Source organism: Miniopterus schreibersii (assembly GCF_964146895.1).
Source record: "Miniopterus schreibersii genome assembly, chromosome: 8".
In the NCBI taxonomy this organism is placed as follows: domain Eukaryota; kingdom Metazoa; phylum Chordata; class Mammalia; order Chiroptera; family Miniopteridae; genus Miniopterus; species Miniopterus schreibersii.
This window is the reverse complement of record NC_138109.1, coordinates 49814537-49839087: the sequence shown is the minus strand read 5'-3', so window position 1 is coordinate 49839087 and position 24551 is coordinate 49814537. Positions and strand designations below refer to the sequence as shown.

Sequence of the window (24551 nt, the reverse complement as noted above, 5' to 3'; positions counted from 1 at the left end):
TGGTGGTTGCAGGGAGTAAGGGGGCAAGTGGATGTGGAAAAAGGCATAGAGGGGATAAATGGTGATGGAAAAATAAAATAAAATAAAAATAAATTTAAAATAATAATAATAAAATTTTAGTTTTGCATCTTTACTATGGATTACTGCTCTTTTGATTCCATACCACAAATAGCAAGGCAGTGTAGGAAATGAAACATTTATGTGAGCTTAGCATTATTAATGAAGCTATTGAATTTTCCCTATAAGACTATATCAGTAAAACATTCATACAAATATTCTTAAAGGTAATGTACAATGGCTTTGTCAGAAATAAGGTTTCCGATGCCAGGTACAGTATTGCAAGACAGAAATTCTTGGTCTGGTTGAAAACTGTTCTGTTTTTGGATACATTTAGACTCTATATTCCTCTCCTGAAGCACTCAGATAGTCTGCATATGATGCATCTCTGGGCAAGACTATGTCCAAATTTCAAGTTTTCAGCTAATTAAAATATATAAAATACAACTCCATTTGAAAAGGTCCCTAAAATAAAATAACAATATTTATTGGAAAAAAGAAAAAATATTTTGTTGAGAAGGAAAAGGAAATTATACTTAAATAAATGGAATATTTTATTTCTTTGCTTGTGGTGGGGGGCAGTAAACGTATTACCAAATTAAAGTTATAGTTAGTGACAATGCATTTATAATATAGATATTTAGCAACATTAACCAAAGGTTTCTCAGAGTTCTCACTTTGTGTTGTGACACTGAGCCATAATGGAGACAATGACTTAGGTAGCACAATTTACTGTTTTTTTAAAGATAAAATACTGATTCAATAACAAAAACTAATAATCAGGATGTTTAGGATGTATAGACCAACATTTTAAAAGATTATTATTTTTTAAAGTTTCTTTATCTTTATTGTTGAAAATATTACAGATGTCCCCTTTTAATCCCCATTGATCTCCTCCACCCCACCCCCAGGCCTTCCCCACACCACTATCTGTGTCCATGGGTTGTGCTTATAAACATGTAAGTTCTTTGATTAATCTCTCCCCACCCACTCCCCCCTCTCCACCTTCCCTCTGAGATTCCTCAGCCAGTTCCATGCTTCTATGTCTCTGGATCCATTTTGTTCATCAGTTTATTTTGTTTATTATATTCCACATATGAGTGAGATCATGTGGTATTTGTCTTTCTCTGACTGGCTTATTTCACTTAGCATAATACTTTCTAGTTCCCTCCATGCTGTGCCAAAAGATAAAAGGTCCTTCTTTTTTACAGCTGCCTAGTATTTCTTAATTAAACAGGACGTCTAACAGAAGCCCAGATTCTTGGAAGACATAACAGCAATATTAATAGCAGATGTCTGAGTAATGCATAAAAACATATACAAGGAAATGGTTGATCTTAGTACCATATGGCCATTCATTAGCGATCCCGTACCAGTCTCATTTGAACTATTAGCTAATACTCTTTAGGGCTGTTTATTCTCCTGAAAATCCACCTACTCTGCTTACGATCTAGCCTCCATTGATTTCTTCATCTTGACCACAAGACTATCAAGAAAGTTATTCTATAGTGATTTACACAAATAAACTAATCTACCAGTCTCATATTGTAATTTTAAAAAGTGTTAATTTAACACGCTTGCTGGCAAAGAATCCATGGTTGGCCCAGGTCCTCACTGCCTTCTTACTAAATACTCACCACCACTAATGACTAACAAGTTTTTCTCAGAATCAAACAACTTGGAGTTTTCTAACTCTCTTCAACACTTGTCCTCAGTGTTTTGCAACTCTCATTTTCCAACAGTTTTTGTAAAATTATCTGCAGTAAAGATTTTACATCTCCGTTAATTTTTAGACTCGATCAGTGTGATTCTTCAAGACCATGACTCCCTAACTTTACCTAAAGCCCTGTGGGAGATCTCAGAATCTCCTCTCTACCTTGTTTCTGTAAAGTCTCTTCATCATATATGTTCTGTGCCTTCCAGTTTGAAAGTCATTTTCATGTCCTTTGGTGCACAATGGGCAGTGGCTAAAGGACATGAATTTCAGTTCTCTTTTACAGATGAGGACCTTGAGGTCAAGCACAGGTGTGCTCAGTGGCCAGCTGGACCTGGAGTCACTCCACAAGCTTATTCTCCATGAAAAGAACTTGAAAGCAAAACTGGAAAGGAATAGTGTTTGTGACAGAGTATACTGTGAGAGAAACAAACACACCAAAAGACTCAACTCTGACTTGGGTTCAAGCTCCATCTTAACCCTTAATTAAATTTTCAAATCGTTTCCTCATCTAAAACAGAAAAAAAAAAAAATATTGCTTTGTTTCACAACATTGCAGTAAGACTCCAAATTTAGAAACAAGGCAGGAAAACTATAATAGAGTATAGAAGTATAAGTTATTAGAATTATATAGTAAATTATACTGTCTATCATTTCTTCTTGCTATAAACTTTAAAAATTTTTTCAAGAGTCTGTCCTTGCTGTTTTTCAAAATGTTTTAAAATCTTCAGATTGTTCTTACCTTTCTAGGCTATTTCAGAAAAAAAAAAAAAAATCATGAACTTTTGTAGTTTAACAATGTTTTTTCCTTAATATACTTTTAAATAATAATCAGAAAAGTTTTTTAATTTGTGTGTGTATGTGTGTGCAAGTGTGTGTGTGTGTTCTACAAGAGTATTTTGACAAATTTAATTCTATTTAGAGTTAGGATGGTAGCTTTCCCAAAGAACTAGTAACAACGCTTTCTGAGAACTGGAAGAATGATCTACTTCTGAAAATATCCTCAGCTGTGTCTGAAGAGACTTAAATGCAAGCTGTGGCTCCTTTTTAGAAACATCTCTACAATAAGAGTTTCCCATTTAAGACACTGCCATATGCAACTTTTTCTTGTTCCCTCAAAGACTGCATTTCATCTCTACAAAAATATATTGCATTGGTTTCTTTTGAAAGCATTGAAACTTTGAGTTAAATGAGTGTCTTTTAATAAAGAACGCCTCTATTTTACATAAATGTAATTTTGGCCCCATCCTTCAGTAGCTGATAGTAAGTTGAGTATTATAAAAACAAAATAAAATTCCAGTATATAACCTAGGCATCTGATAAAAATGTATTTTGTTTTTACTACACACTATGAAAATCAACTAAAGCAAACTACCTAATCATTATTATAAGCATATCTGGCTCTTCCAATAGATATATGTTTAAAAGTTCTTACAAAGTTATTATATCCAAATAGTTTTAGAAGTGTCTGCTATCTCAAATATGTTTTATGAAATGATTAAAGCAATGATCAAATTCATAAAAATTATTTTAAAAAGACAGATTGCATAAAGAAGATAGTTGATTTTGGTTTTGTTTTTATTTTTTAATTAATTAATTAAGCAATTATCTATTTGCAACACCAAAACTTTTTTACAGCAGAGAAAAACAATTAAGTATAATGTGATGTTATTAGGCTACACTGCTAGGCTCTTGTAACAACAAAGAATCTTATTTTTACTTGACACAGAAATAGAAAAACTATTTTCCACTATCATTTCAAACTTTAATAACAACTTAAGCTCAGAAAATCATGTTTGAAACTTAATTCCCTGATAAGAAATTTGAACACATTTTATTAACATTCAAAATCTCTTTAAGTTAAGATTCAGATTGAAAGGGAGGAATTTACAAGAGACTCAAAGATTAAGAATTCGTCGCTGAAGAATGACAATTTTTTGACAGCATAACCTGATTGCTCTTCAAAAATAAATTATTTATGATTCAAATGCTGTGACTATTTATTTAGTGTCGAACCTGTCATTTGTTTGGCTTTTTCCCCATGGATAGACAAGAGCAACTGTGTATCTCTTATCACACAACCCAAATGATTCCTGGTAGCAGGAATCCACGAATGGTGTGTATTTAAAAATGGGCAGCAGAGTTTTTCAATTGTCTTAATAAATCACAAGAATAACCAATAAACTTCTAATATCACTCTACTTGCTCTAAAGCCAACACTTCATAAAACATGATTCAAATGCAACATTAGAAAAATATCTTCAGGCTACTTAATCAGATGATATTATTAGATGTAATAAAAGAATGAAAGTGGAAAGAGTCAAATTCCCAGCATTTTCTAAAAATTAAATCTCTGTGGGGTCCAAACAATATCTTCATTCCACATTGCCCATGTGAAGTTTTTTTTTAGGAACTACCCACAATGCTGGCTTAAAGGTCCAATATGGATTTTGGAACTGAGAACAGTAGGAATTGAGAACAACTTCTAGGAAATTAAGTTAGATAAGACAGAACTCAACTCTTGGTACAAATGAGTCATATTTTAATTAGATTGCAGTGTACTTATAAAATAAGGTTTCAACATTTTAAAACAACTTTTTTTTTTTTTTAATTGAATTTACTGGGGTGGCATTGGTTCAAAAATTATACAGGTTTAGGTGTTCAATTCTGTAATACATCATCTATAGTTTGTATTGTGTATCTGCCACCCTGTCAAGTCTTCTTTCATCAACATTTGTCCCTTCTTTACCTTCTTCTACCTCCCCCCACTCTCCTTTCTTCTGGCAATTACTATACTTAAAACAACATTTTAAATTAATTTACTTTGAACCTAAGCAGCTTTTAATTTATCAATTTGTTGAAGATCATAAATTTAACATCAAAAAACATTTTGCTGGATGAAGGATTTTTGACAAAGCATAACATTCTAAAATGTAATGACATTTATATCTTGTACTATTTTTTCTGTGATTGACTAAATTATATATGTAAAGTACATTGTCAAAGCTTTATAGTAATATAATAGATTACCGTGCTGATGTTGATGATTAATATTTTTAACCAATTTAACCAGACACATATTCATTCAATCTTAATGGATTTTTGGTAGTTAAACTGCGCTGCATAAACCAAATAAAATGTCTAGGTTTATCAGAGAATTGAATCTTAATGGAAACCTGTTGAAAATAAATAAAGTAATGAATTAATATATAAGTCAGTGTGCCATGATAAAGTGAGGGTTCATTGAAGTGAATCAGGGATTTTGAGATCTAGTCATTCAACAAATCTAGGATTCAAATTCTCTTGGTCTGTAAAATATGAGTTGAATGACAGGTTCTCCAAATTTCTGTCTAGCAATAAAGTTACATGTTAATAGAATCAGAAATTAATATTTTTAGAGATCACTAATAACAACAATACTAATGATAAAATGTACTTTTTTGAGTCAAACATTATTTCAGATCTATTATCTCAATTGATCCAAATCCCATCTCCAAAGAAAAAAAAAAAAATTGCTGTGAGGAAGCCGTGGATAGAAACATACATAACATGCTCACCTGGGGCTAGAGTCCAAATATTTTTTTCAACACAAGAGAATGAAAGTTTTCAGGATTCTTATGAAACATTCTCTAAAAAATAAAATCATTGATCAGAAAGCATTCTGATTTCTATTGAAAATAAAATTTTTCATGAGTTTAAGAGATAGATTAAAATATGCAAACATTGAAATGTTTTATTCCACATATTAATACATAAAAGCAAGAAAACTAACTCTATTTGTTTATTTTTCATTAAATATTTTTAACAAATAATGGGAAAAGGATCATTTAAGTTTTTTGTTTCAAGTACTTCTCCTCAGTAAGTTGTACTTGCATTTCAAACAGTATATCAGAATTGAAAAATACATACAATTATTATGATATTTAAAAGTATTTCTTTTTCACTGGGTTCAAATATAAGTACATGAATCATATCATAGCCATCAAACCTCTAGAGTTTATTAGAATCAAGTTTAATCATTTTCATGTTTTATTTTAAAGCCTGTTAATTCACTTAATAAATATGTACACATACTATTAATACCAACTGCTTTTAGATAGTTCATATTAATTTTATTCAAAAGAGTAATCATTTCTTGAGATCGCTTTAAGAAACCATTTAAATAAATATTTTAGAAATATGATCTACAGCTCTATTCCTGAAGGCCCATGTTATATTTGTCATCAGTTCTGATGTAGTTCATAAAATTTGAAATACAATGATAGAGACTATATGTCACTTGTATGTCAAAGACATTTGAATATTAACTCTTGAAAAATTTTTTTCATTGCTAGTATTGATTTCCTGGTGAAAACTAATATATTGAAATAAATTGCATGTAGCTGAATGGGTACCACAAATTTAGACACAGTGAAATGTATTTACTTCTTTCAGTGAGCTCAGTTTAGACAGAAAGTTCATGACAACTTGTAATTTTTTTTTTTCTTGGTTGAGTGACAAGAAGTAACATTATATATAAAGTGCTAAAAGATTATTAGCATAGAGATTGAGGAGAGACTATTTTTTATTTTCTACAAAAATAAATGAATTTTCTAGTGCAACTCTAAAACTTATTCTTAGGTGGACTATATTCCCTATTTTAGTAAATTAAAATTGTCTTTTAACTCCCAACATATCTATCACATTTTAATATCTACTCTTTACAAAATTTATGAAAATAAAACATGATAATAGTTTTTGAGAGCATTGTAACTTTTTGAATCACAAAGTGAACTGAAAGGAAAGGGTGGGTAGAGAGGGAGGGAGGGGGAGAGGAGACTTGGAAGGAGACAAGGAGGGAAAAGGAAAATGGGAGGGGAGGGGGGAGAGGGGAAAAGTGAGGAAGAAAAATAATCGTGATGCCCTAATAAACAAACTTGCCTTCCCCTGCCTTGTATCCCAATTGACAGATTCTGCAGATTCCAGCCATATCCACAGGAATGGATTCTAGACTTCCTGGGACTCACTGAGATGAAATTTGGCATAACCCACGTGCAAATTCATTTCGTCTGTTTTCACTTCATATTGTCTGTCATGTATTTCTGATGACTAAATGAAAAAGGAAAAAATGAAATTCTCACCCAGCTGGGCGTGGCTCAGCGGTTGAGTATCGACCTGGGATCCAGGCGATAGGGGTTCGATTCCCTGTCAGGGCACATGCCCAGCTGCGGGCTCGATCAGTGACTTTCATCACTGATGTTTCTCCCTCTCTCTCTCCCTCTCCTTTCCTCTCTCTGAAATCAATAAAGATACATTTTTTTAAAAAAATGAAATTCTACCATATGAATTTCTATTAAATATCATTTTAGCTATTGGTTGTCACACCTGCTATTTGATGCACTACAGTTAATACATAATTATATATTTTTGCAACCTATATAATTCTATGAAGCCTTATTTATTTTGCAATAAATTCAATTTATTAAAAATTTATTCAAACATTCTATAACTTACCAAGTATTTGTTTCCACTATATTTAAATGTTCTCCAGTTTAAATTCATAAAGGATTGATAACATGTGGCTGTTTTGAAGTTAAAATGACTCGCTGTTTTCATGATAATGTCATGAGGACTCGCAGGCTCTCTTTAGAAGCCAACAGGTCAGCACTTGCACTTGGATTTGCATACAATTTCAGGAAGTTCTGAGGCTTCCTGATGTCTCTTCACAAACTTTCCCTGGGTCCGAAGTGCCATGAAACCTCTAGAGTCCATCAGTTGCTTCCCAAATTCTATCATTAGACTCACAATATTCATTACTTTTTTTTTTTTTTTACTATCTTGCTACCTACATATATATATTTAAATATAATGATATCCAGGGTTAACCTCTTAAACATAACATAAACATTTGTAAAAGTAGATTTGTAACATGAAATAAAGATGCAATAAATAATATTTTACTTCTTCTTGATTAATATGACTTCAAGTACCATCACCTATATTTTTGGGTGTGATTTATAATTAATGATAGTATGTAAAAAGTTGTTTCAAAAAAGTTCTTGAATTTTTTGGTTTTTGGCTAAATTTTTGTCAGATCTGATTAATAGTTACTGTTTTTACCTCCTAAAATGACTCATCGTACAAGTATCAATATCTTGCTTTCAAAACTAGTAGTCTAGATATTACCAAAATTACTTATATATATTTTTATATATGGTGGGTTGTATATATACATACATGTACATAGAGGGTTATTACTATGTCGCTCATGATGATGGCTCATCAACCAAACTTCTGACTGGGTAGAATCTTGCCTAAATAGAAATTTCTTAGTGGAATGTTGAAAATAAAAACATCTTTACATGTATATTTCAATATACATATATTTCAATTGATTTAGTCATAGTCAACTTTAAATAATTTTTAAACTATTCTACCTTAACTTATTTAAGTATTCCTCAGATTAAGTACTCTAAATGTGCACTTTACTGAAAAATATTAAGATAATTTACTAGACTTCTGTTTCTATACACACAGGACATCTTATTTAGATCATTTTCTTTAGCTGTATAATTTGATAGGAAGAAATAACAAAAGAGAATGTACTTTATTAACAAAGATACTCTCTTTTGGATTTTTTTTCTACCAAATATTTCTTTTAATATGATGAACAGTTTTCCTTTGTGAAAAATACATATTTTGTGTCACCCATTTCACAGCATTCACTAAGTAAAAATCTATCTGAATGCATATTATTTATGAGCAGCAGGTGCTGTAGACTTCTTTTCAACAATTGATATCTGTTTCCTTCCTTCATGTGATAACTCTGTTTTAAATTATTTGCATTAAGAAGGTACCACCCAAATTTTCCCTGAGAGCTTTTTCTACTGAAAATGCACTTTTTCTAAGTTAGTAGAAAATAGGTAGTGCTTATCAACCACAAAGAATTACTTAACTGTGTATAAATGAGCACATAATAGTCAGTTCCCACCCTCACAATCTGAGTTTAGAATAAATCCTGGAAACAGTGTTCATTTTTTCAGGGAATATGAAGTTGACATTTCCCTAGTAGCATACTTATTCTTTAGTGGTGACAGAAAAGAAAAAAGCAACTGATCTAATCAATTCAGTATTTCAAATTACACCACAGATAGTGACTCTTAAATAAAAACATACTTCATAGACTTACTCTGAAAGGTTTATATTCTGTACTGCAACTAAGTATTTGGGATTGAAAATGACAGATATGAGGTGCAGTAGCAAAATGAATAGTCACTTCCTCCAACCAGATGAAGTGCTTTTATTATCACAATTTATCATGAACTAGATCGTGATTTAAGAGGAAACGTTTGAACTACAAAATATAATGCACAGGAAGTTAGCAAATTTAAAATTTTGATTACAAAACTGGTAAGCAGTTTCATTACATATTTCAATATTTTGAAATTAAACTTCATCACTTAAACGGTGAAGAAGGAAAAGAAACACACAGTTACCAGAATACTTCAGGTAAGTTCGAGAGGAAGGAAGCTGAACCCTGATTTTGTCGGCCGTTGCTTGCATTTTTCACTTTGCATTTGCACACTGGCAGTTTGGGGGATCCTGTGGCTGATTTTGTGGGAAGTTCTGATTCTTCCCACTGCCTGAGTCATTGTTTAAAATTTCCGTTGTTTCTGCTCAAACACTTTAGAAATAAATACGTCTAAGTTCACTATCCAAATGCTTAAGTCACAGAGAATTTTTATTAATTCTATTTGGTTCTATTTCTTTATCTTATTAATAACTGTTGGCATTCAGGAAGAGTTATTTTAAGTCCAGGTGTGTCCAAGAAGAGCTCTAGAGATAAATATGCATAACAGATGCTTCTAAATGACAAAATCCCAGAGTAAAAACATGATTTGGAGAGGGGGAAGCGTTCAATTCCTCAGTTTTTTACTCACTTCATTAGACATGAAGAACCTCATCTGCCAGGCTTGGGGTGCAAAACTGAGAAAGACACAGCCCAGAACCTGAGAGCTCACACTTTACTGACCAGAGAGTTAATATTCAGTTTGGCAGGGGTGCCTCTAGCCAGGCAGGCATGGCTGCAAGATGTGACACTGGACAACATTTAAGGGGCTCTGTAGGCAGCAGGGTTTCAGAAAAGTTTAGAAGAAACTTAAAAAGGGCCACACAAAGACAGATATTTATTCTTCCAGCTTTTGTATGTTACTGTGAGAAGATATGACACTAAGAGCTGCCACAGTTTTGTTACCTAAGAACAAATAAGAAAGAAAAATTGAGGGAGGTCTATTAAACTGAATGCAGTTAAAAGCTTGAATGCAAAATAACTTAGATGGCTTTACTAACTGGTCAAGAGAATTTAAAAAGTCAAATATAGGTGTATGTGTATATGTACGTATATATGCATATATACATATATGTATATAGACATGTGTACATGTATATGCATTACATATATATGTATGTCCCAGTTATTTCACCAACACAATTTATTTTTTTTAATAAAAAAAAATTTATTAGGGGAGAGGAGACGGATTTCCTAGTCTCTCACCTTCCCCCCTGCCACCATCCCACTTTTTGTCCTGACTGGATACTGCTCCCTAGCTCATGGATCATAGGGTAGGGACCCAAGAAACACAGGAAACAAAGATGGGGCATGGACAAGGTAAGGCCAACTCTAACAATGGAAGGATGGGAATGGGCCCAAAGTCTCCCACCCCCTCTAATTTTAGTCTAGTCAAATATCTAGGTCATCATCTGGGTCCTCTTGGTCCAGGTCATCATAAGCATCTGGCTCATAAAACATGTGGCTGGTAGCCTGGCCTAGATCACGACACAGTAGAGCCTGCTGTCTGAGAGATGAGAGAAGAATTAGTGCTGGTGAGGGTGGGTAACAGGGGTCCCGTCTGAGTACCCTGTACCTGGTGACTGGGACTCCCTCTTCGTTCTCCATGTTTTCTTGGCCCAAGTCTCTTTCCCAGACCTCCTGGTTTAGTTAGTACTGAATCACCATTTGGTACCAGAAGACTCTAATACCGCTCTCATAATATTCTCAGTTTTTATTCTTAGCAGCTTGAGGGCAAGGATCCTGCCATAGTCTTGCTTCATCCACCCACACACTGGCACAGAACAGGCATCTACTAAGCCCTTATTAACCCGTCTTTTCCCTTCCCGTCTAGCTTCCTGTCCTAGCACTGTTGCCTGGATATAGGGCCATTTCCTCAGGGTCTGGTCTGGCTCAGCCTAGACCCAGGTTGCTCTGGGGACAACTGTGGAGTTGGGACCCAAGGCTGTAATGGAGAAAAAAAGATATAAAGGCTCTTTGTCATTGCTGGGGTATGGGTGGGTAGAGAACCACTCCCCAGACTTGGCTCTGGAGATGGACTTCAACCCTTATAGTCTGAGAGGTTAATCAATAACCTGTTGTCACCCCACCTCTTAGGCCCAGATGCTGGGTTCCACTCAAGGACCCGGACACATAGGCTGAAACCTTACTTTTCAGAGCTGAACTGGAAGGGCAGGGTCAGACTATCTTTGGCTTCCTTCTTTTTCCTGGACAGGTGAAGGTTAAAGGTCAAGTGACAGTAGGATCCACCTGTAGGTACAAAGGATGCTGCCACTGTGGCCCACCCCTGAATACTCCAACCCCACCCCCAACCTCCGCAGTTTTTATTCTCCTCTCTTTTTGTCAGACCCCAACTCCATTCTCTTGCTCTGACCCTGGCACTCTTAGATACCGGGGGTATGAAGATCTGGGTGGGGCTGGGACTTTAGGGGAGAGCCCCCTTGGAGATCCAGGCTGAAGTCAGGCAGGATGGAGAACCATTGAGTCTTACGTGTTGGGCAATGTTGGGGCCTCCGATAGAGAATGTGAGCCGAGGCCTGGCCCCCTGTACCACTCAGGGTCACCTCAGTCTGAGCAAGGCTGCTCAGTGCTTCCACGGGCCATGTAGAGCTGCCATCAGGCAGGAGTCCTGATGGCTCAGAGCATGCAGGGTTTGGCAGAGTGGTGCAGGGAAGGTGAAGCAGCAGCCAGCTAAGTGAATCAAGAGCAATGGTGAGAGGACCAGAGCCTATCATCCTACACATTGCTCTCAAGACTCCCAGGGCACCCACAGGAAGGGTTTGCCCAGTGTTTGACCAGTTGAGAGGGTCTCTGAAGAGGTCATGGTAAACTAGCTGGCTGTTGATACTGGAGTCAAAATCTTCACAAAACAATTCCTCGCTCACTTCACAGCCAAGGATATGGATTTGCTCTCCACACAGTGCAGATTTCTTGATAAGCGCCTTCAAGAGACCACGCCCCTCCCACTCCACTGAGTCTTTTGCGGAGGCAGATCCACATGGTGAGCCTGGGTGGGCACTGGTTGTGGTCTCACCAACACAATTTAAGTCAGCCAAAGGGCAAGATAGAACATGCAACTTGAAGTGAGAACCTATCCTCTACTGATCTATTTAGTCCTAAAATTTCACTTAATTGATTCACTCCCTTGGGTCTTGATATAAAATCTTAAATATTCTTGTGTAGGCTCAGTTATTATTAGCTAATGTAATAATGCATATTATGTAATGAATCAGGTGTAGAGAAAGGTGGTTGATGTTAGGGAGAGGGCTAGAAGCAGGGGACCTAGTTAAGGGTACAAATCAAAGAAATGACAAAAGTGGAATGAAGTTAGAGTGAGATCAAATTTGCTTACTTCATAATTTGTCTAGCTCTGGCTGCGAGCACAATTTTTGAGCTAAAATCTATTTTGTTCCTTATTAATCAAGTCTATTGTCAATTGGTTGACAGTTGGAAGTATTCCACAATAACATTTGCAGGATTATTATGAAATAATGATTATAAATTGCTGCCATTATTGAAAATTAATACAAGTAAGAATTATGCTTGATATGTATTATCTCAATGCTCAAAGCAAACCTATGAGGATAATATAGTCTTTAAACTCCTTGATAAAGACCAAGACTCAATTGATCAAAATTACAGAACTTGGAAGAAGCAAAAGCAAGGTTCTAACCCAGGCTTTCTGAATGCATGTGCTCTTAACCACTAGGTGTGATGTATGGCTCCTAGTAAGAAGCACATCAGTAATTAGCAACAGAGTGGCACCTCTTTGCTGTAGCAATATTTCACTATTTTATTTTATTTATTTTAATTACCACAGTTTTATCATACACTTTATTTTTTTAATTTATCTTTATTGTTGAAAGTATTGCAGGTGTCCCATTTTTTCCACCCAATTGACCCCCTCCACCTCGCTCCCACCCCCACCCCAGGCCTTCACCCTGTTATTGACTATGTCCATGGGTTATGCATACATGCATATGACTTCTTTGGTTAATCTCTTCTCACCCTCCATCCTCCTTCCCTCTTTCCTCTGAAATATGATCGTCTGTGGCATGCATCAATTTCTCTGGATATATTTAGTTTGTCAGATTCTTTTTGTTCATTAGCTTCTTCTCAAACATTTCCTGTAATGCTAGTCTGGTGGTGATGAACTCCTTCAGCTTTTTCTTGTCTGAGAAGCTCTTTATCTGACCTTCAATTCTAAATGACAGCCTTGCTGGGTAGAGCAATCTTGGCTGTAGGTTCTTGTTTTTCATCACTTTGAACGTTTCTTGCCACTTCCTTCTGGTCTGCAAAGTATCTGTTGAGAAATCAGCTGACAGTGCTATGGGTGCTCCCTTGTAGGTAACTAACTGTTTTTCTCTTGCTGCCTTTAAGATCCTCTCTTTGTCTTTAACCTTTGGCATTTTAATTATGATGTGTCTTGCTGTGAGCCTCTTTGGGTTCCTCTTGTTTGGGATTCTGTGCTTCCTAGACTTGTAAGTCTATTTCTTTCCCTAAGTAGGGGAAGTTTTCTGTCATTATTTTTTCAAATAGGTTTTTAATTTCTTGCCCTCTTTCTTCCCCTTCTGGCACACAAATAATACTAATGTTGGGCAGCTTGAAGTTGTCCCAGATGCTCCTTATACTATCTTCATATTTCTGGATTCTTTTTCCTTTTGCTCTTAAGGTTCGGTGTTTTTTGTTTCCTCATGTTCCAAATTGCTGATTTGATTCTCAGCATCCTCTACTCTACTGTTGATTCCATGTAAATTATTCTTCATTTCAGTTCCTGTAGGCTTCATTTCAAATTGATACTTTATTATGTTATCGATTTTCTCAGTTATTTCCCTAATACTCTGCTTAAACATCCTTATAAACAAAATTCTGAACTCTCTATCTATTAGCTTGCTTGGATCTTATTTCATTTAATTCCTCTTCTAGAGATTTTTCTGTTCTTTCCTTCGTGACATGTTTCTTTGCCTCCACATTTTGGCTGCTTCCTGGTGTTTCTTTCTATGTATCAGATAGAGCTGCTATGTCTCCTGGAATTTGTAGAGTGGCCTTGTGTAGTAGGTGTCCTGTAGGGTCCAGTGGCTCAGCCTCCCCAATCACCTGAGCTGGGCCTTCTAGATGCTCCCCTGTGTGGGCTGTGGGCACTGTCCTGTTGTAGTTGAGACTTGGTTGCTGTTGGCTGGGAGAAACTGATCCCCAGGTGAATTGGCTGTGAGGACCAGCTGCAGCTACAGCCAAAGAGCTGCTGGGGACACCCCTATGGAGCAGGATTTACTTCAGTGGAGCTTTGGTGTTCACAAGTGCAGCCCTTGAGTGTGTCACTAGTGGATGTGGTAGGGCTGTAATCCAGCGTGGTAAAGTCTGACCACCAGGTGCACTGTCTCTGGGGCCTCCCTGGAGGTGCAAAGTCAGCCTGTGCCAGTGCCTTGCCCAGGGCCACCCAGCATGAGCTACTCAGCAAACCGTAGTTAGCTACTACTTGTGCTGGGCTTGGAGGTGTCCAGGAGAGGCCAAGATATGAGCCAGTGCAGCTGCCGCTAGTGCCAGGCCTGGGGCCACTTGTCAAGCCGTAAGGGGCCCGCGGCTGCTTGTTTGAGAGATTTTAGGAAAGTCCTAAGCATGAGGTTCCAGAGGCCACTTGCACAGAAAAGGCCCTGGAAATGGCCTGGATGAGCTGCAGGTGGGGAGGGGCGGGGCCTCTGGGAATCACAGGGCGGGGCCAAAGGTGAGTCAGGTGCTGGCGATTCAAACATGGCGCCTGCCTGCGGGCTGTGTGCCGGGAGGACTCGCCAAAGGAGCCATGGCCTCTGCCAGCCCTTCTGCCCGGGAGGAAGCCGCCCTCCACCTCTCGCCCGGATCTCAGGCAGGTTAGTTCCCCCCGAGTGTCCCGGGTCCTTTCAGGCTGCTGCCCGGCGCTGGGCTCAGAGGGAGCGTCCGAGTGAGTCCGTGCCGGGCCCTTGAGAGGAGCTGCTGGGGCTCCCGCAGCCTCCGCGACCCTCAGGGACAGTCCCCGCTGGTTTCACAGCCCGGAGTTGTGGGGACGTCTCTTCCTGGCCCTGGAGCCCTGGGCTGGGGGCCTGCTGTGGGGCTGGAACCCCTCACTCCTTCGGGAAACCCCCACCACCGAGATTCCCTCCCGGGTTTCAGCCGTGGCACCGGGTGTGGGCCTGTAGCCGAGTCTCCGATTCAGCCCCGACCCGCCCGCGTCTCCGCCCCTCCTACTGCTCTTGATGCTCCTTCAGCTCCCTGGTTGTGGGGCTTCTGTGCAGCCAGATCTCAGGAGGCTCTGAGTGACGGTGGTTCTGTATTTTAGTTGTAATTTTGATGTGGTTGCGGGAGGCGGCAGGTGCAGCTGCTACCTACATCCCCATCTTGTTTCTCCAGTATTTTATTTTTGAGTGTTGAAGTCATCTATGGCACTGTTTCTAAAATTTCTTATCTTATATTCATGTCAAATTTTATTTTCAAGATATGTCCAAAATGCTTTTTATCTGAGTACAGACTAAATATTTGCAGATTAATAATTTATTTTTGTAAACATTTGAAAACAATCCTATAACAGCTGATCACTAGTTCCCTTCCAATTACACTCACTTATAAAAATTAATATTTTAAAAGTTATGTTAGGATAGCAATAGTAATATTTTCTCTTGAAATTTTACAGAAAGCAATGAGTTAACATTCATAAAATTCATTGTAATTCCTAGTTTAAAGGTGCTTAATTTAAAGAATGTATGGACTCTAATAAAAAGGTCAGGTGTGAAATTTATTAAACTAAAAAATAGATGTTTTTATGTGTATTAATCATGGAACAGTACTGACGCTGACTGAGACAGTGCAGCTCATTGCAATTCAGCCTCACTAGGATAATTAAGTGGAGCACAAATTGTCTAAGTAACATCAGCCTAAGGGACACAACAGAACTTAATATAAACATAAATGTCATAATTGCCATCATTTAATTTGCTGGCTGCCTGCTGAGTTGATGTAGCTGTGATAAATGCTTTAAGAGTTTTAAAGTCTGGGAGAACATCATGGGTCAAAGGGTAGGAAAGAAAGTTACATGATATAATTTTAATAGTTTTAAATATAGACTTTTTTCATTTACAGCAAGCATTATTCACTCACAACTGCAATTTTTTGTTTATATTTTTCTCATTATTTTCATAACAATAATAAACTAAATACCACTATATATACAACTCCTGTGTCTTTTATTTTTGTATGTCACCCAGAAGTAGACACTATCCTGGATTTTTAAAAATATGATTCCCTTATTTTCTATGGTTCTAGCACACATATATCTATCCCTGAACCATAAGTGAATTTGTTTTGAGATTTATAAAATTGCATTATACCTTATGTCAGCTTCTGTGACTTGATTTTTTCTCTCCTCATTATCTTCCTTAGGCTTATCCATTTGTATTTTTTTGTTTGTTTCATTTATTTTCATTACTGAAAAATATTCCATTTTGTGAATGTACTTCAGTTACTCATCAGTTCTCTTTTCTGTATTTGGGAAGGTTGTTTCTAGATTTTTTGGTGTGTGTTTTGTTGTTTTGTTTTGTTTGTTTTTGTGTGTGTTTAATATTATAAACAGAGCTGCTATGAACATTTTTGTACCTGTCTTTCAGGGCTCATGTGCAACAATTTCTCTGATTATATATGTAAAAATAGAATTGTTGATGGGTAGATATTAGGGTTTTTTGTCCCTAAGTGTATATATTAAAACATAAAATTTCACTGGATCTACATCCACATCCACACCTGATATTGGCAGGCTTTTTATTTGTTCCCTACCTGTACTTGTCCCATTAAAGTAGAGACAACTAGATTTTGTTTTTCAAAACTATTTGGACTTAGTATCCAATTTAATTGACTCTCTAGACCAGTTTGTATAAAAATGAGCTTATATTTCTCCATTCATTTAAATTTTCTATAAAAAAAGCTGACATTAAAATTTCATGGTATTTTACATACAGCTCTTCCAAATAGTATTACATAGCCCAAGGTGCCTTGTATTTTTTTGTTGATAGTGTGATCTAGGGAACCCCTGAAATATGCAGGTGATATCAGAAATGAGAGTGGTCTTGTGGAGTGTTCCATAACTTTAGTAAAGGCAAAATTCGTTTGCCTTATGCCTGTTCTCTTAGGATAGGTGTTTTTTCAGAAAATGCCTAGGTCCCTCAATACAAAGAAATTTATGACAGCCAGCTCCACCAAGGCAACTAACATGCTTAATTTTCTACAGAGTATCTTATTTCTGTATAAGTATATCTGTATATACAATATATATGCATATGTATTACATATGTATGTACTTTTTGCTTATTTGATGACATCTCCTTATAGACTATGAACTCTAGAAAACACTAATTTTATATGTCTTATTCATTCATAGACAAACCATTTACCATTCAAATTTGATGGATTTATTTATTGGTTAATTGATTTAATCCTTCAATGAATATTTATTGTTTGTTATATGCCAAGCACTATCCAACATGCTGTGGGTCCAACAGTAAAGAGTTTAAATTAGACCAAAGTCTCTACTTTTATGGATCTTACAATCTATAAGGAAAAAACATATGTAAATAATTAAAATACATAGTTTCTTAGATGTTGGCAAATGCTGCAGAGAAAAAGAAAGAAAGAAGAGGGGAAAGGAGAATAAATTTAGGGCTATGGTTTTGTAGTAGTCAAGAAGGGTCTCGTTTATAAGGTAACATTTTAGCAAATACCTGAAGTGCAAAAGCAACTTGTCAGTGCTGAGCAGGTGACTAGATAGACAAAGTCATGTGGAAACTAAGAGGAAAATGTTGCCAGATGAGAGACTTGTAAGAATAAGTACTCCAACAAGGCCAGTATTAATGGAGTTGAATGGGGAAGAGGGAGACACAAATTACAGGAGGTGAAGTTAGAGAAGCAATAATGAACACAGATAATATATAGCACGGTGGCTCAGTTGAGGAAATTTTGGCTTCAATTCTAAATAAATATAGTCATGATTTTCAGCAGAGGAATATCATCATACAAATTACATTTTTAAAACATCACTGACTTCTGTATTGAGTACAGATTGTAGGAGAGCCTAGGGTAAGATTAGAAATTCCAGTTTAGAGATTTATGGAGAAATCCAGGAAAGAAATGATGGTGGCTTGGAGCAGGGTCAAGGTGGTCATTGCAGTGAAAACTAAAATGATTCTAAATAGATTATGAAGGCAGAGTGCACAGAATTTGCTGATGGGTTTAGATGCTGGGTGTGAGAGAGGAGAGCCAAGAGCGATTCCAACACTTGTGTCTCAAGTAGCAGTCAGAATGCAATGAGCCTTAATTTAAATGTGGAAGTAGACACAGTTTCAGATGTTTTGTTTAGGGAAGTAGAGGGGAAGAAGAAGGGAAGTTTATTTTGGAAAATGTTTTAGATATTCAAATGGCATATTCAAGTAAGTAGTTCTAGATGCTAGGGATATAGTTTGAACACAAGGAGAAACCATATAGACAATTAGCTTCATCAGGCTTCATCTTGTTCACTGCTCTATACCCATTATCTTTCATAGGGCGTTGCCCGTAGGTGCTCAATAAATAAATATTTGACACGTGAAGGAAAAATTGCTTTATTATGAACATCTAAAATTAGGCCAGGATTTTGCCCCTATGGGAGCTGTGCAGTAAGAGCACTTGAGGATAAGGCCAGGAATTTCCTGAGCATGCAACTCCAGATCTATTCATTTTTTTACCTCTATCCATTAAGTAGCTTGCTTCCTGTGACTTGCTTGATTTGAACAGTGATGAGTCAGCTAAGATGTTAGGAAATACACCTCTAGATAAGTAAACGAGTTAAGCAGAACACAATTTAGTTTTATCTATTAGAATACCAGGTCATTTTGTGTAAAACAATAACTCTGATTTTTCAACAATTGATATTCAGATGTTTTTCTGACAAATTGGCCAAGACATTTGGCTACCTCTTGAGCCCACTCCTGGAAAGAGGAAGTTTGTTTTCCTGTTGCACTGACAGGAAGAGGTGGATCTACTTTGTCAGAATGCAGAACCAAATTGTTAGGACACAAGCTAGAAAGGATGAGTGAGTTAGTATATGGTGCTCTTTAAAGTTATGTGTCTATATAGACAAAGTTATGTGTGTGTTTATGTGTGTTTTTTCACGTACTGAGTTTGCAGTGCTAAACAAATCTCTTATTATGAGTTGCAGGGAAACCAATTTTAAAACGCTGAAGTGACAGGTGAAACCATCGGCTATGAGATGGTCTCCAGAGACTGCCACTCACCAATAGATGATATTGGACACATTTTAGTCTTGCTAAGCCTTAGATCTTCATTTTTAAAATGGTAATGCACATTTTACTCATAGAGTTACCTCAAATTTTACATGAATTTATATCCACCAGATGCTTTAAAGTGGCTGGTAAATAGACATTTACTACATACTAGTTATTAGTGTTAATAATGTTGTGTGTGCAATTTGGTATTTTTCTATTCTTTATTTAAAATTATGCTATTATAATCTTCCATGTCATTGAATAGTCTCCACAAGTAACATTTAAGTGTTTGTGATACTTATTGTGTATAATTATTCCAGGATTCAGGGTTATTTTTAAGAATTAATACACTGGTCTGTTCTGTTAGCACTAGTCATCATGTTCGCATTTTAAAATCTGAAGTCTGTATCATTATTTTATTGAGATGATGTTTAGTGACTCTTATATAATTAATTTGAAAACACAAATCAATTACTAACTATAAACCTAGACAGTTCTGTGCAAGTGAGCCTAAATAGGTAAATGTTTTGTGATACTGCAAATCTTAATTTGCTAGAACAATTCTCACTTTAGTTCATAGGCATTCCAAATAAATGGAATATAAACATAACGGTATTGAAACTACTATCTAGGTAAGTCTGCATCAAAACTGTCATTTATCTATGATAAAATTAAAGAAAAGGAAAAACCAAAGAACTGTTCTTTGTAACAAAAACAAAATATAAAGTGTGCCATCAATACAATGTTTTGGAGAACCAGAAAAATAATTCTAATATCTTATTTTAAATGAGCTCCTCAAAGTTATCAAGGGATGTATTTAAATATGAAAGATTTTGAATAAAGTATTTGGAGTTATATTATAGCCTGTCTCTGAATCATTCTCTTGACTAATATAGACTCAGAAAGAGCTTCTTCAGCATCAAAGAATAATCTACACAAAAATATACTCATGAGTTAACATTAAATATATTGACACTTTCTTTAAGATAGCACTTTTTAAAAAAAGATTAAATATTCTGCTTTAAATATTTCATAACTAATCTATTTTTAATTTGTATTAATTTTGGTTCACTGAAAATATTTTAAGTTAACTTATAGTTGAATAAAAAATATAAATTTAAAATTCTACCCTGTGACTTATTACATATTTATTGCATTTGAAATACATCATGTATTTACTCTGAGTTTATTTTATGAATTTAGAACTGTTTTTTAAAATAAAAAATAGCCCAGCCAGGCATGGCTCGGCAGTTGAGCATCGACCTAGGATCCAGGAGATCAGGGTTCGATTCCCGTCAGGGCACATGCCCGGGTTGCAGGCTGCAGCCAATTGATGACTCTCTCATCATTGATGTTTCTATCTCTCTCTCTACCTCTTCCTTCCTCTCTCTGAAGTCAATAAAGATATACTTTTTAAAAAATAATAAAATATATCTTTAAAAAATAAAAATTAAAAATAGCACTAATATCAGCATTTTGAAATCAGCCAAAAAATAATGAAAATTATTACAGTCACTAATTTTATATGGTCAGTTAACATTGACTAGTTGTAGCATAGTTTCCTTAATTATTTCCTTTTAGTTGAGTTGGTAAGTTGTTCTTAATATGTGAATCCTATAATTAAAGTGGTTGTAATTAATTTGTTGCACAAAACTTGTCAAAATTTAGGGATGTTTTTGTTTTTGTTTTTTTAGGATATTAGTAAAGAATGAGAACTACTGAGTCAAAAGATGAGAATACTTTTAAGGCTATTGATAAATGAGAAGTTACTTTCCAAATCAGCTTAAGTGTTTAATTTTGTTTTGTTTAACTAATTAATCAGCTAACGACTGAGGAGAATTTGCAGTAGGAGACCACTGTGTCAAGGCATTGCTGCTTAACAATATCCACATGATAGATTATCACACTGGGTGTCAATGAATAAATATAGACTATGACAAAATGACATATCAACAACTGCATGAGACAGGGCCTTTCCCTGAGGAAACTTACTGCCTAGTGTGGGGCATTCTACACAAATAGCATCACTGAGGAAGACCGGGGTAAGAATCAAAACAGATAAGTAAAGTCAAAGGGACACAGAGAATAAAATATTAAATTCCATAAACAATCGTAAATCACAGAGCAAATGGTGTTTCTCATCACTAATGCATACTCATAATGTGAAAAGACTTTTAGATTATTCTTATTTTGTCCCTTAATAGACCATTATATTGAATCTCTATTTTATTTATAACTGAAAAATGTACATCAAATTTTTCTTCTTCTTCCCCCAAATTTATTTACTTGATCAATCTTATCAATATCAGCACATTTCTAATATAATAGATAATATAATTATAAGATAATATAAATTATCTTAAAAATTATTGTGCAAAATAAATTTCGGCATGTAGCAAAAAATACATGTGCTAGATAAAACTACAGACATTCTTACCCTTGTATGAAAACCCGCCAATATCAGCAAGCTAAAGTTATCTAATAATTAAATTTGAAAGTAAAACCAGAACTGATAGTTTTACTAATAAAGCTATTTATTCTAAGGATTTCACTTAAGATGTCAACTACTTAGAAACCACAAGACTTTATCAATAAGCCACATTTGTTTCACTCACAGCCTGGGACTGTATTACAAAAACACATGTGATAGTTACAAATTAATAAAAATTCCCATTATCACTTACAGCATGTTGGGATGCTTTTTTCATGTTATGCTGTTAAATAATATGTTATTCTTTAATGACCATCCCCATAATCTATAAAAGTCACCATGTCAACTCTCTAGAAACATTTCAGTAACCCTTTGAAAGTCCTTATGGATTTCTTTAAAATCTTGAAGGCTTGTCATTATTTTTAATAGACTAAACAAAACACTCAGAAGATAGAGTCATGAGCAGTTAAATCACTTGGATTTGGGTTTACCACACACAGGTACTTTCATGTAGCATTTATATTTTAATCAGGGATGATCTCTTTAATTTAATTTACAACTTGAGGATCCATTATAATAAGTTCAATATGCTCTAAGACTTTGGATAGATATCCAACATTTAAGCTATTATCTCATAATAAATGTTGAGAAAAAACTTAGTTGCCCTAATTTTGTTTTAATGCCTGGACTCAATAAATAAGTGAAAGAAAATAATATGAAAATAAAGATTCTAATTTTGATATTTTTGTTATACTTATGTATAAAAAAAGTTATAATTTCAATTAACTGATAGGTTCTTGAAAACTGTAACTTTAAGCAAAATGACATATAGCCTAACCAATTTTACCATAGTCTAATTGGTATAAACAACAGTTAAGTTCCTATGACATATTTCTGGTCATAAGAACATCACCAAATTTCTACATTTTGAATATTAGTCATTGAAATAAATGTGAGCTATACATACATTTAAGAAAGATGAATAAAAACAAGAAAGATAATTATTTTCCAACTGCTTATTCTAGTTCAGGGTCCCAGGTGGGCAGAGCCTGTCCTGGTAGCTGAGGGTACAAGGTGGGACCCACCCTGAACAGGATGCCCTCTATCACAGGGCACTCTCACATACTGCCACACACTCAGACTGGGACAATGTGGGCACACCAGTTCCCCTCAGGTGCACATTGTTAGCATACGGGAGGAAACCTGAATCTCAGAGAAACCCAGACATCGGGAGAACGTGCCCAGCACACACACACTGGCCCCAGCCAGAATTGACTTTTCCCCCACTCATCAACATTATAATGAAAGGACATTGAACAAAATGTTATTCGAGGACCTGCTGTACACACACACACACAACACGCATATACACACATATGTGTATATTCATATGTGTATGTATGTGTAAATGTATATTTAATTCCCTAAAGTGCAGTTCAGAGCCATGTGTAGGTAGCCCTGTCTTATACTAATGCTCTTACTTCCTGCCTGAGCTTCTGTGTTCCTCTGCTGACAGTCTCTGATCATTACCTACTTGGAGTCAAGAGTAAATTAAGTCAAGGTGTTATGTTGATACAAAGAACCCATTTATAGACTGCCATGATAGCCATGCGTTTGTCCCAGTGTATCACAACTCTGTCGCCTTCAGCTCTCTCAAATCTGTATCATTGGTAGTTTGAAAACATTTATCAGCTGGGATTAGGTTTACCGATGGTTAAAAGGAGGTCCCCAATAACAATGGCTCAAACAAGCTAGAAGGTTATTATTATTATTATCATTATTATTATTTTACATTAAAGAAAACTAGAGTAGCCCATTCTGGGAAGCGACACTGGTTTATCTCTCTACCGAAGGAGCCTATGGCTTTCTCCTAGACCAAGGTAACTGCTAAAGTTCTGTTTTTTACCAATATGTGATAAGTAGCAGGATGGAAAAAGCAGGGAGAAAAAAATTAGTCTACTTAAAAGAGGTTTCCAAAAGTAAGATGCAAAGCTTATGCTTATGCCTCAAGGACAAGAACTTAGTCTTAACAGTCCCAGCTCCAAGGTAGACTAGAAAATGCAATTTTTATTTTAAGAGGCCAAGCTCCCAGCTTCAAGCTCAGAGTACCACTTCTTTCCTTATGAAGGAAGGGGGGAATAAATATTTGTTAGGGAAGCATCCAGCAATCCCTGCCACGTCCTCATGGCAGGCTACATTCTGTGTGCTATTATTGACAATTATTTCTTTGTATTGATTTTTTGTTTATCCTTGCTTAACTCTAGAATTACTAAAAACGTGCCATGTCAACTTTTATGGTTCAAGGAACAAGATTGCTTGAAGGATAACCCTTAGGATTTATTCTGGGTTTCCAAAAATAGCTTGGATTAGGGATTCTCTTTCCATTAGGAGGAAGTTTTCTTTCCTGACCCAACCACCCTCAGGAAAACTTTTAACCTCCCAAGGGCCTTATAGTCAAAAAATGATATTAAGTAGCTAGTACAGAAAACCAAATTCCTTGACTCCCTAGAGTCTGCTACCCTCTGAAAAAGCTATTTTCTTAGGCTTGTGCTATAAGAAGGGAGACCAGAGGACCAGGTCCCCTACACTGGACTCCAAATCCACAAGGTATGGCCAGCAAAGAAAGCATCTATCCAAATAAATGAACAACTCCAAGGTCAGCAATAGAAGAGGAGAGGCACTGACCCTTCGGTCTTCCATCATCCCCAGGGGAGGGGTGCTGCTGGAGGCCTCTCTGCTGGACAT

General features: G+C 35.9%; 1 pseudogene across 1 annotated transcript; it reads right to left on the bottom strand.

Annotated features, from left to right (window-relative positions):
- Positions 1 to 10490: 10490 nt before the first annotated feature.
- Positions 10491 to 24551, bottom strand: LOC308560947 (elongator complex protein 5-like; annotated as a pseudogene). The gene is made up of 4 exons: positions 24492 to 24551; positions 11491 to 12127; positions 11249 to 11348; positions 10491 to 10605 (listed from the first exon to the last, which is right to left on the bottom strand). The product of its transcript is annotated as an elongator complex protein 5-like (transcript).